This window comes from Salmo salar, chromosome ssa12 (genome assembly GCF_905237065.1).
Source record: "Salmo salar chromosome ssa12, Ssal_v3.1, whole genome shotgun sequence".
NCBI classification, from domain to species: domain Eukaryota; kingdom Metazoa; phylum Chordata; class Actinopteri; order Salmoniformes; family Salmonidae; genus Salmo; species Salmo salar.
Window position 1 is genome coordinate 55143572 of NC_059453.1, and position 12897 is coordinate 55156468.

The window sequence follows — 12897 nt, forward strand, 5'->3', positions numbered from 1 at the left end:
TTAGTTGAAGCACCTTTGGCAGTGATCACATCCTCGAGTCTTCTTGGGTATGATGCTACAAGCTTGGCACACCTGTATTTGGGGAGTTTCTCCCATTTTTCTCTGCAGATCCTCTCAAGCTCTGTCAGGTTGGATGGGGAGCGTAGCCGCAAAGCTATTTTCAGGTCTCTCCAGAGATGTTTGATCGGTTTCAAGTCCGGGCTCTGGCTGGGCCACTCAAGGTCATTTAGAGACTTGTCCCGAAGCCACTCCTAAGTTGTCTTGGCTGTATGCTTAGGGCTGTTGTCCTGTTCGAAGGTGAAGCTTTGCCCCAGTCTGAGGTCCTGAGCGCTCTGGAGCAGGTTTTCATCAAGGATCTCTCTGTACTTTGCCCCATTAATCTTTCCCTCGATCCTGACTAGTCTCCCAGTCTCTGAAACTGAACCCCCCCCATGATGCTGCCACCACCATGCTTCACCGTAGGGGTGGTGCCAGGTTTCCTCCAGACATGATGCTTGGCATTCAGGCCAAAGAGTTCAATCCTGAATTCATCAGACCAGTGAAATCTTGTTTCTCATGGTCTGAGTTCTTTAGGTGCCTTTCGGCAAACTCAAAGAGGGCTGTCGTGCGCCTTTTACTGAGGAGTAGCTTCTGTCTGGCCACTCTACAACAAAGGCCTGATTGGTGGACTGCTGCAGAGATGGTTGTCCTTCTGGAAGGTTCTCCCTATTCCACAGAGGAACTCTGGCGCTCTGGAGCTCTGTCAGAGTGACTATTGGGTTGTTGGTCACCTTGACCAAGGCCCTTCTCCCCCGATTTCTCAGTTTGGCCAGCTTTAGGAAGAGTCTCGGTGGTTTGGTACCCTTCTCCAGATCTGTGCCTCTACACAATCCTGTCTCTGACAATTCCTTTGACTTCATGGCTTGGTTTATGCACTTACATGCACTGTCAACTGTGGGACCTTATATAGGCAGGTGTGTGCCTTTCCAAATCATGTCCAATCAATTGAATTTACCACAGGTGAAATCTAGTCAAGTTGTAGAAACATCTCAAGGATGACAAAAGGAAACAGCATGCACCTGAGCTCAATTTCGAATCTCATAGCAAAGGGTCTGAATACTTATGTAAATAAGGTATTTCTGTTTTTAATTGTTTATACATTTACTAACATTTCAAAAAACATGTTTTCACTTTGTAATTATGGGGTATTGTGTGTAGATTGATCAGAGAAAAAAAGTATTTAATCCATTTTAGAAAAAGGCTGTAACGTAATTTTTTGTTGTTGAAAAAGTCAAGTGGTCTGAATACTTTTTGAATACACTGAACATATCTACCTCTATCACTCCAGTATCCCTGCACATTTTAAATATGGTATCGGAACTGACCTTGTAAATAGCTTAGGGCTGTCCCCAACCACAACAAAAAATATTGGTTAACCTAGTCGTCTTTCTTTCGACCAATTGATTGGTCGAAATTTTAAAACGTGTATTTTTCCCTATATAGACACACCCTATGTATTTTAATAAAATCAACTATATGTAGGCTACTGAGCTTGTCTGATGCTTTAAGCACACTGTGATTAAATAATTAAGACACGCAAATGACTCAAGGGAGCCATAGATCAAGATAACCTATCCAGAAAAAAATAACAGTTCCTGACCCTCTTCCTCCCGCTGCTACGGGCCCTCACAGATTATGCTGTTACGCTCCTGTTGATACGCTTCTAATAGGCTACACTAGGGGTCTGTAACCTTTTCTATTTGGAGTGAAAATGACCATTTCTACCGATATGCATGCGAATTATGATTTTTATAAGCACATTTTCGTGCAACAGTTTCATTTAATTTACAATATTTGTATCTCAAAATCATTATCATGTGGTTAATCATAATTCTAAAAGTAACTTCTATTGCCATTGCAAATTATGTAAAAATAGCCTACATAAAGCCAACAAATAAAAACATTGCAGCCTGCAGGTAGAAAATATCCTAATAAAAATAAATATCATATAAATCAAAATTGGCTATGCATGCCCTGTCTACAAGGAACTTGCAACATTGTATAAAATATTCTGGGCCCTCAGAGTTTCCTGCTCCAGTGAGCTCCGGCCAGACATAGCTGTAGGCTATTTGCGCAAGGGATAAGAAGTAATCACGTCGACCTATTTTAATGGCATTTCCACCAGATCAGAACATGACATTTTTTCCCCCCTTTTATGCTGAGTGGTTATCGAAAGGGAGAGAGCTGGAAAGATTTTTAAAATAGGCTACGTTTGCGTGCAGGCCAGGTAGCCTAGGCCTACTTCTATGTATAATCAGGTGCGCGTCCTTACTCAACATTGACAGGAGCTCTACAAACGACAATGAATAAATGGAAAACTCCTAAATGGACTGAAATAAACAAGAAATTGCTCCTCACAAGTGTAGCCTAAGTTGTGCGATGCACAAACAACGTGTCCACTCTGACAATGAGAATGGTAGAAGACTGTCATAATAATAATATATTGAAAGCATTAATGGAAATTACCGTAACCAAACAAACATTGTAGATTAGAAATTATGGGAATTAACGGTAAATGTACTACTGGTGTGCCATCCCCGCGGCCTCGGCAATGGATTAGTCTGCTGAGATAGATGTGACTCCGATCGGTGCCTCATGTGCCATAATATATATATATAAAATATTATATACAGTTGAAGTCAGAAGTTTACATACACTTATTTATTATTTATTAAGTCATTATATATTATTTTTCAACCACTCCACAAATCTCTTGTTAACAAACCTTGTGCATGACACAAGTAAGTTTTCCAACAATTGTTTACAGACAGATTATTTCACTTATAATTCACAATTCCAGTGGGTCAGAAGTTTACATACACTAAATTGACTGTGCCTTAAACAGCTTGGTAAATTCCAGAAAATTATGTCATGGCTTTAGAAGCTTCTGATAGGCTAATTGACATAATTTTAAGTCAATTGGAGGTGTACCTGTGGATGCATTTCAAGGCCTACATTCAAATTCAGTGCCTCTTTGCTTGACATCATGGGAAAATCAAAAGAAATCAGCCAAGACCTCAGAAAAAGAATTGTAGACCTCCACAAGTCTGGTTCATCCACGGGAGCAATTTCCAAATGCCTGAAAGGTACCTCGTTCATCTGTACAAACATTTGTAAGAAATATAAACAGCATGGGACCACGCAGCCGTCATACTGCTCAGGAAAGAGACGCATTCTGTCTCCTAGAGATGAACGTACTTTGGTGCAAAAAGTGCAAATCAATCCAAGAAAAACAGCAAAGGACCTTGTGAAGATGATGGAGGAAACAGGTACCAAAGTATCTATATCCACAGTAAAACGAGTCCTAAATCGACATAACCTGAAAGGCCGCTCAGCAAACAAGAAGCCACTGCTCCAAAACCGCTATAAAAAAGCCAGACTACGGTTTGCAACTGCACATGGGGACAAAGATCGTACTTTTTGGAAAAATGTCCTCCAGTCTGATGAAACAAAAATAGAACTGTTTGGCCATAATGACATCATTATGTTTGGAGAAAAAAGGGAGAGGCTTGCAAACCGAAGAACATCATCCCAACCGTGAAGCACGGGGGTGGCAGCATCATGTTGTGGGTGTGCTTTGCTGCAGGAGGGACTGGTGCACTTCACAAAATAGATGGAATCATGAGGTCGAAAAATTATGTGGATATATTGAAGCAACACCTCAAGACATCAGTCAGGATGTTAAAGCTTGGTCGCAAATGGGTCTTCCAAATGGACAATGACCCCAAGCATACTTCCAAAGTTGTAGCAAAATGGCTTAAAGACAACAAAGTCATGGTATTGGAGTGGCCATCACAAAGCCCTGACCTCATTCCTATCGAACATTTGTGGGCAGAACTGAAAAAGCGTGTGCGAGCAAGGAGGCCTACAAACCTGACTCAGTTACACCAGCTCTGTCAGGAGGAATGGGCCAAAATTCACCCAACTTATTGTGGGAAGCTTGTGGATGGCTAAATGGGGTCAGCCCTAATATAGCTTCATACTTTCTCATGTTCTCATTTAAAATTTTATTGTGTGTTTCTGTTTTACCTTATATTATTTTTAGTGCTACATTGATATTGATTACTGCATTGCTGGGTTTGGAGCATGCAAGAAAGGCATTTTACCGTACTTGTGCACGTGGCATTAAAACTTTCAACTTTCTCTCTGTGACAGAGGCCAGCGCTGTGTGGGAAACACTCAGATGTCTGTCTGTGTTGTCTGTTGGGTCTCAGCCATATGAGACAAAAGGGCAGAGCTTTAATTCTGGTTTCCTCTGCCTCTGTTACGGCCTCACAGCAGAGGATGGAGGCACGTGACCTCTCCTGACCCCGGTTACCATGGAGACTAGGCCAGCCACTCCCACAGAGACCCAGAGTTTGACCTCCCGCCCAGAACACTCTCCTTCAGGAAGTTCTCAAAGGGTGTGTTTGCATGAATGTGTGTGTGCTTGCGTGCGTGAGTGCGTGCATGTTGTGCATGACTGCATCCTAAAGAAAGAGAAGGAAACCAGATAGAAAGAGAGAAAGAGAGGGATCAGGGAGGGAGGCAGCTCCCTATCTGTTTAGTTGGAGCCTTGTGGTGCAGCTTGTGTTTCCTGAGAAATGGGAGGAAGATTATGACATAAACCCAAACGCAGCCAGACAGTCAAGACCAGGGCCCACGGAGACAATACGCTGACTCAGTTCAGAATAACTAACCTCTATGGGCCATTTGACAAGCAGATACTGAACAATACAGTGTTTCAATAAATGTGCATACACACAAGAGAGAAAAAGAGAGGATACGGGGGAGGTATGGAGAAAAATATTCCGACTCCAATACATTTCCAATATCCACCCTATTAGCATGCAGCTTCCATTTGAACACTCTGCTCCATTCTATGATTCTGGGTTGGTGGTGAGATGTGTCAGGAATACATTAGAACGATACACTGAGTGTACAAATTATTAGGAACACCTGCTCTTTCCATGACAGACTGACCAGGTGAATCCAGGTGAAAGTTATGATACCTTATTGATGTCACTTGTTAAATCCACTTCAAATCAGTGTAGATGAAGGGGAGGAAACTGGTTAAAGAAGGATTTTTAAGCCTTGAGACAATTGAGACAAGGATTGCGTATGTGTGCCATTCAGAGGGTGAATGGGCAAGACAACATATTTAAGTGCCTTTGACCGGGGTATGGTAGTAGGTGCCAGGAGCACTGGTTTGAGTGTGTCAAGAACTGGAACTGCTGGGTTTTTCCCACTCAACAGTTTCCTGTGTGTATCAAGAATGGCCCACCATCCAAAGAACATCCAGCCAACTTGACACAACTGTGGGAAGTATTGGAGTCAACGTTTTCGACACCTTGTAGATTCCATACTCTTGACGAATTGAGGCTGCTCAGAGGGCAAAAGGGGAAGGGGGGTGCAACTCAATATTAGGAAGGTTTTCTTAATGTTTTGTACACTCAGTGTAGATCACCATTACTGTAATGAACGAGACCGCTAAGGCGTGAGTGTGTCCTTTAATAAATTAGCCAACCAAGACCCAGATCTGTATATAAACACAGGCTCAGCTCCAGACCTCAGCAGATGGAGAGTCATACACACACACACGGCTTTGTTTTGGTGAAATTTCTGGACATTTTGGAGTGTAGAAATGCTTCACACACACACACGCCGAGTGGTCCGAAAGGACAGCTGTAATGTCTCCCCCTCCAAGAAGATGTTACAGTGGGGGGAAAAAGTATTTGATCCCCTGCTGATTTTGTACGTTTGCTCACTTACAAAGAAATGATCAGTCTATAATTTTAATGGTAGGTTTATTTGAACAGTGAGAGACAGAATAACAACAACAAAATCCAGAAAAACACATGTCAAAAATGTTATATAATGATTTGCATTTTAATGAGGGAAATAAGTATTTGACCCCTCTGCAAAACATGACTTAGTACTTGGTGGCAAAACCCTTGTTGGCAATCACAGAGGTCAGACGTTTCTTGTAGTTGGCCACCAGGTTTGCACACATCTCAGGAGGGATTTTGTCCCACTCCTCTTTGCAGATCTTCTCCAAGTCATTAAGGTTTTGAGGCTGGCGTTTGGCAACTCGAACCTTCAGCTCCCTCCACAGATTTTCTATGGGATTAAGGTCTGGAGACTGGCTAGGCCACTCCAGGACCTTAATGTGCTTCTTCTTGAGCCACTCCTTTGTTGCCTTAGCCATGTGTTTTGGGTCATTGTCATGCTGGAATACCCATCCACGACCCATTTTCAATGCCCTGGCTGAGGGAAGGAGGTTCTCACCCAAGATTTGACGGTACATGGCCCCGTCCATCGTCCCTTTGATGCGGTGAAGTTGTCCTGTCCCCTTAGCAGAAAAACACCCCCAAAGCATAATGTTTCCACCTCCATGTTTGACGGTGGAGATGGTGTTCTTGGGGTCACAGGCAGCATTCCTCCTCCTCCAAACACGGCGAGTTGAGTTGATGTCAAAGAGCTCCATTTTGGTCTCATCTGACCACAACACTTTCACCAGTTGTCCTCTGAGTCATTCAGATGTTCATTGGCAGACTTCAGACGGGCCTGTATATGTATTCTTGAGCAGGGGGACCTTGCAGGATTTCAGTCCTTCATGGCGTAGTGTGTTACCAATTGTTTTCTTGGTGACTATGGTCCCAGCTGCCTTGAGATCATTGACAAGATCCTCCCGTGTAGTTCTGGGCTGATTCCTCACCGTTCTCATGATCATTGCAACTCCACGAGGTGAGATCTTGCATGGAGCCCCAGGCCGAGGGAGATTGACAGGTCTTTTGTGTTTCTTCCATTTGCGAATAATCACAACAAATGTTGTCACCTTCTCACCAAGCTGCTTGGCGATGGCCTTGTAGCCCATTCCAGCCTTGTGTAGGTCTACAATCTTGTCCCTGACATCCTTGGAGAGCTCTTTGGTCTTGGCCATGGTGGAGAGTTTGGAATCTGATTGATTGATTGCTTCTGTGGACAGGTGTCTTTTATACAGGTAACAAGCTGCGGTTAGGAGCACTCCCTTTAAGAGTGTGCTCCTAATCTAAGCTCGTTACCTGTATAAAAGACGCCTGGGAGCCAGAAATCTTTCTGATTGAGAGGGGGTCAAATACTTATTTCCCTCATTAAAATGCAAATCAATTTATAACATTTTTGACATGCGTTTTTCTGGATATTTTCGTTGTTATTCTGTCTCTCACTGTTCAAATAAACCTACCATCAAAATGATAGACTGATACTTTCTTTGTCAGTGGGCAAACGTACAAAATCAGCAGGGGATCAAATACTTTTTCCCCCCACTGTATATTATTTTTCCACTAGACCACTTCAATACATTCTTGCTTACACTGTCCATGCATTGACTGTCCTTCAATCTCAGCAAGTGTCAGTCATTTGGGTCCCAGGGTGAGGAGACAGCAGGACCTGGCCTGTAGCCCGGGGCGGAGCAGACCAGAGTGGGATCAATGAGAGGGTGGGGGTGGAGATGGATCCTCTATACAGGGGGCAGACTGCATGGCCTGTAGCCCAGGGAGGAGCAACCCAGAGTGGGGCTGAGGAGATGGGACGGAAGGGGTGGAGATGGAGGCGGGCCACTTTGTTTGGAGAGGGATGAAGAGGGGGTGGTTAGGGAAAGGGGGACCAAGGCCAGATCCAACCCCCTGGAATCTGTCCCCATAGGGATGTAATCTCATTCAATTCGAGGGGGGTGTCCCAGATTGGAAGAACAAAGGACGCGTGTGTCACGTGAGGAGGGTCAGACAGACACGTTCACACGGCTTGGCAGGCCAGAGACAAAGGGGCTGCTGTCATCGCCACATGGCCCCCACCAATCCCCCGACCAACCCAGACACGGACACCATAACACACAAACTAGGCTGCTGTGTGCCACCATAGTTGCAACCTTTTCTGCTGCTGCCAGCTGATGCCATGCAGGGCTGGTCCAGAGTTGTGACGCTGCAATGATCCGTCACACTTTTACCAGCACCACACCTCCTTCCTCCTCCTCTCCCACCAGAATGAATCTCATGGCAGCTTTCTCACTCTATTCCATGCACATGCATACCCACAGATGTGAGTGTGTGCATCTGCATGTATCCATACAGTGGATTGGATACAGTCAATGTCAATATGAACTCATTCAGGCAGAGAATTAGTCCGCACTTCTCTATACACTGTATTCAGGTCCACAGTAGGAGTAACCATGGCAACGCTTCACATTGGTCAGCATTAGTCCAGGCAGGGTAACTACTATTACTTATAGCCTATCTGATTTTACAAACAAATAAAACAACAGGAGAGCCTCAATGCTAAGACAAGTAGTAGTTTGTTACAGCGTAATTACATACAGCAGGCTGCTCCATTGGTCAATCCTCTGGTATAAAGCCTATGTGGTGTACAGTGTGGTTGACTGACATTATCACTCATGGCAGATCACTTAGGCTACAGCCCCTCCCACTAAACAAAGGTTAGGACCTAAGATTAGCAAAAAGTTGCTGTAATGTAGTCAGGCCAGTTAGTCTTGTTGTGTAGGGTAGACTACTAAACCACTACAGTGCTGCGCTATATGGCCTAATATAGGACCTTATATACTGAGTGTATGAAACATTAGGAACACCTTCCTAATATTGAGTTGCACCCCCATTTGCCCTCAGAACAGCCTCAATTCGTCGGGGCATGGACTCTGCAAGGTGTCGAAAGCGTTCCACAGGGAAGCTGCCCCATGTTGACTAATGCTTCCCACAGTTGTGTCAAGTTGGCTGGATCTCCTTTGGGTGGTGGACCATTCTTGATACACACAGGAATCTGTTGAGCGTGAAAACACCAACAGCGTTGCAGTTCTTGACACACTCGGTGTGCCTGGCACCTACTACCATACCCCGTTCAAAGGCCCTTAAATCTTTTGTCTTGCCCACTCCACCCTCTGAAAGGCACACATACCCAATCCATGCCTTTATTTTTTTATTTAACTAGGCAAGTCAGTTAAGAACAAATTCTTATTTACAATGACGGCCTACCCCGGTCAAACCCTAACGACGCTGGGCCAATTGTGTGTCGCCATATGGGACTCCCAATAACAGCCGGTTGTGATACAGCCTGGAATCAAACCAGGGTCTGTAGTGAAGCCTCTAGCACTGAGATGCAGCGCCTTAGACCGCTGTGCCACTCGGCAGCCCAAATGTCTCAAGGATTAAAAATCCTTCTTTAACCTGTTTCCTCTCCTTCAATTTAGAAACTGAAGCAATACTTTAGAACCACTTAAATATACTCAATTTGAAGGTTGTGCAGGACTATGGTAGATTGGTTCCTTAACCTATAATTCCAGACTGTTAGAGTATTCATCTGGTCAATATGTCAGTGCATTATGTCTGTTGTTTGTAACAGTGTGTGAAAATGTGATTGTATTATATATTGTATTTTAATGTTTAAGGACTCTTGGAAGATTTGTCCAAATGGGGATAAAAAAAAAAAGAGATGCTAATAAAATAAATCCCCTTCGTCTTCACTGATTGAAGTGTATTTAACATCAATAAGGGATCATAGCTTTCACATGGTCTGTCTATGTCAAGGAAAGTGTAGGTGTTCCTAATGTTTTATGTACACTCAGTGTATATATAAGGCTGCACGACAGAAAGCCAACAGAGGATAGGAGAGGGATTATTTATGGAGTGGGAGGTGTGGATATTTTCTGAATTCTCATAAGCAACTTTATTAGTGGCAGTTACCCTACCTGACATGACAGGGCTCACCTCTGCCAGAACTAACCTCTGCCAGTACAGCTACTGTATAATAAGTGTAAAGCTATAAGCAATCATAGAGATGATCAGCGTCACTTCCTCTGCCCTGAGCAGAACAATGGGACAGTTGATCCCAGAATGGAATTAGAGGGTGCCAAAGTCTACTTGTAACAATTTCCACAGAACATTTTACAAAGACACATTTACTCGAAGTACAGTCCAAATGCAGTTTGGTAACAGAATGACGGCACAAACAACACAAATCATCATTCTATAACCACACTTGTTCTTCAAGTAAATGTGTTTTTGTAAAATCTTTGGGGAAATTGTTCAAATAAATCCTTGTGGATAGAGTTGTATGCTTTGGTTAACTTTACAAATCATTGGTTTCGGTTTGGCACACATTTTAAAGTGAAAAAAAAATTGGAGTCTCAGCATCACTCAAAGTGGAATTGGCCCTAATGCAGGGTCTGGTCTGTTCAGCAGACTGAGGAATATGGATTCAACATTATGCCACGTTAGACCAGGGCCTGCATTTATCAAACGTAGGAGTGATAGGACATTTAAAAAGCATCTGAGATGCTTGAAAAAAAAAACAGACTTTGATTATAAGGTGACCTGTCTCTTTAAGGATAGGACTGGTGTTGGGAGAACTGATCCTATGTCAGTTGTTACAGGGCTGGGAGTTACAGCAGCTGCAGTTTGAGAGAGAGAGAGAGAGAGAGAGAGAGAGAAAAGAGAAGAGAGAGAGAGAGATGAGAAAGAGAAGAGGGAGAGAGAGAAGAGATAGAGAGAGATGAGAAAGAGAAGAGGGAGAGAGAAGAGGGAGAGAGAGAAGAGACAGAGAGAGATGAGAAAGAGAAGAGGGAGAGAGAAGAGGAAGAGAGAAAAGAGATAGAGAGAGATGAGAAAGAGAAGAGGGAGAGAGAAGAGGAAGAGAGAGAAGATATAGAGAGCGAGAGAGTGTTCTGGGTTGGGGCATCTGGATCCCATATTCCAAAGGTCACATGGATATAAAGGATAACACCAGCCTCCATAAAGTTTATTACAAATACATCTGCAGTGTATGGTCATATTGCATAGCCTCACGGGATCAGGCGGCACATGAGGCTGAGACAAGCATAGCCGGCCAGACTATGTTTTCATTAGTACAGACAGAACATTGGAAAGGTGTGTGGTGATGTGTGAGGATAAATTGACAACCTTTCGTTCTCTTTTCTTCTCTGTAAATTACAAAATACTTAAGACAACTTGGCAAATTGTCTGCAAATTGTTCATAATTAAGCCACGTTTTTACAATTGCTTATTACATGCCTACGGTATAACGTGCACTAGCTTGTCACAAATGTGCCATGCCGTGTATTCATTCTGCCTACTCGGTTGCAAAAAGTTTCTCGAACGGAAGCTAATAGAACGAAACGGGGAGGGACCTACCTGAATTTGTCCAATAGAAACTCTCGATTTAGTTACAAAACATTTCCAACTGTTTGGCGGAATGAATACACCCCTGCTCAGTCAAAACTCCAATAGCCCTACTATACATTTTTACCATTAGCCCAGCAACCTAGGACACCAGCAGCTGCTTATTATCACTGTTTGTTGGCTATTTTATGACATGGCCGGATGCATACCACTACGTACAAAATTGACAGCTTTGACTTCAAAACAATGCCACAGCAGATGGCTTGCTGGTGCAACCACTGCGTGGTTTATTACACTGTAGCGCCCATCTAACTTGTCACACTGACTATTGTAGCCATAGCATATGGCTGAGGTTTGCAACATTGTAACACCACATTAAGGTTGGCCTACACTCTGAATAATTGTTTTTCTATTGCTCACAAACTAGGCCTAGGGGATTCATTATAATTTCTCTCATAACTAGAATTGTATAAAATAGTCGTAGCAATAGCCTACTGTGCTTCGTCGGCCACTAAACAGCGTCACTGATCAAGCAGCAATATAGCGCAGTCGATATTTTACTGCAAGTAGACACGAGCTACGAACTTCACTGCTCACGAAACACACCATGCAACAAAACACACATATGTAATCTGATTTGTAGGCTAAGGTATGTGGACATTGATTGTTAATTCCAGGTGGAAAATCCCTTACCTGCTCTAGATCTATGGCCGCCAACGGGCTGGTGCCATAATATTCTAAATATTCTGCTTTCAGTCTGGTCAAATAATGATTCCAAAATATATCAAACAATTCCTCGGCAGTGGTATCCGGCGTCTGATATTGTCGATATATCTGTCATTAATCAAATCGAAAGGGCGCCCGCGTCCCTAATTGTTGAATAATACAGCCAGTAGCTCTCGCCACTAAAACCCGCTTATTTTGTAAGCGAGGTGCTGAGGTTTTAGGTTTTGATGATCGCCTGCGCATCGCCCTCTCATCAGTGTGTGTGGGGCTGGAGGGGAGCGTGAGAATTACTTGTAGGAACGTGACCTCTGGCGGACAGCTTATGTAAGTAACAGCGCCCTCTTTTCTTGTTGCTATGTTGCCTGACTTTCCTTGTCTTTCCTCAGACGTAAATGATCCACAGTGACTGCTGCTGAGCAAACCTAGAGATCCCACTAGCCCAGTTAGAAACCCCCAGAGCTGTGAAAATCTGCAACCAGACAAACTAACATTCCTAAATACTATTCCGTAGTAAATAAAGTATAAAGGACCCCAAGGGCGTCTTGCACCCAGTATTTTAGAGGGGGCATGAAATACATGTGGATGGATGGGGTGGTCCGTAGGGGGGCTGATCCCCACTCCTGAAGTTGGAGAATTTTGCATCTTTCAAACACCTGAAACAAACACCTGTTTTATCCTGCAATCTAGAGCCTGCATAGGTTATATCAGCATACCTCTTTACTTGTTCAATTGTCATTTTAATTAATGATGCACATTGGTTCTTTAAGAACTTTTATACTGGTATATAGGTCTGGGACGTTCTACCTGTCCCAGACCTGCTGTCCCAGACCTGCTGGAACCCTGACCTATTCACCGGACATGCTACCTGTCACAGAACTGCTGTTTTCAACTCTCTAGAGACAGCAGGAGTGGTTGAGATACTCTTGTGTTACTGACTTGTTGCACCCTCGACAACTACTATGATTATTATTATTTGACCATGCTGGTC

The 12897-nt window shown here is 43.6% G+C and overlaps 1 protein-coding gene across 2 annotated transcripts in view; it reads right to left on the reverse strand.

The window, feature by feature from the left end:
* Positions 1–12178, reverse strand: part of LOC106565096 (phosphatidylinositol 4-phosphate 3-kinase C2 domain-containing subunit beta-like) — a 73736-nt gene extending 61558 nt beyond the window's left edge. For both annotated transcript variants that reach the window (XR_006758021.1, XM_014131802.2), the window contains exon 1: positions 11877–12178. The gene's annotated coding sequence lies outside the window, so the exon portion shown is untranslated. The remainder of the gene's footprint in view (positions 1–11876) is intronic.
* Between the last annotated feature and the right edge of the window lie 719 nt (positions 12179–12897).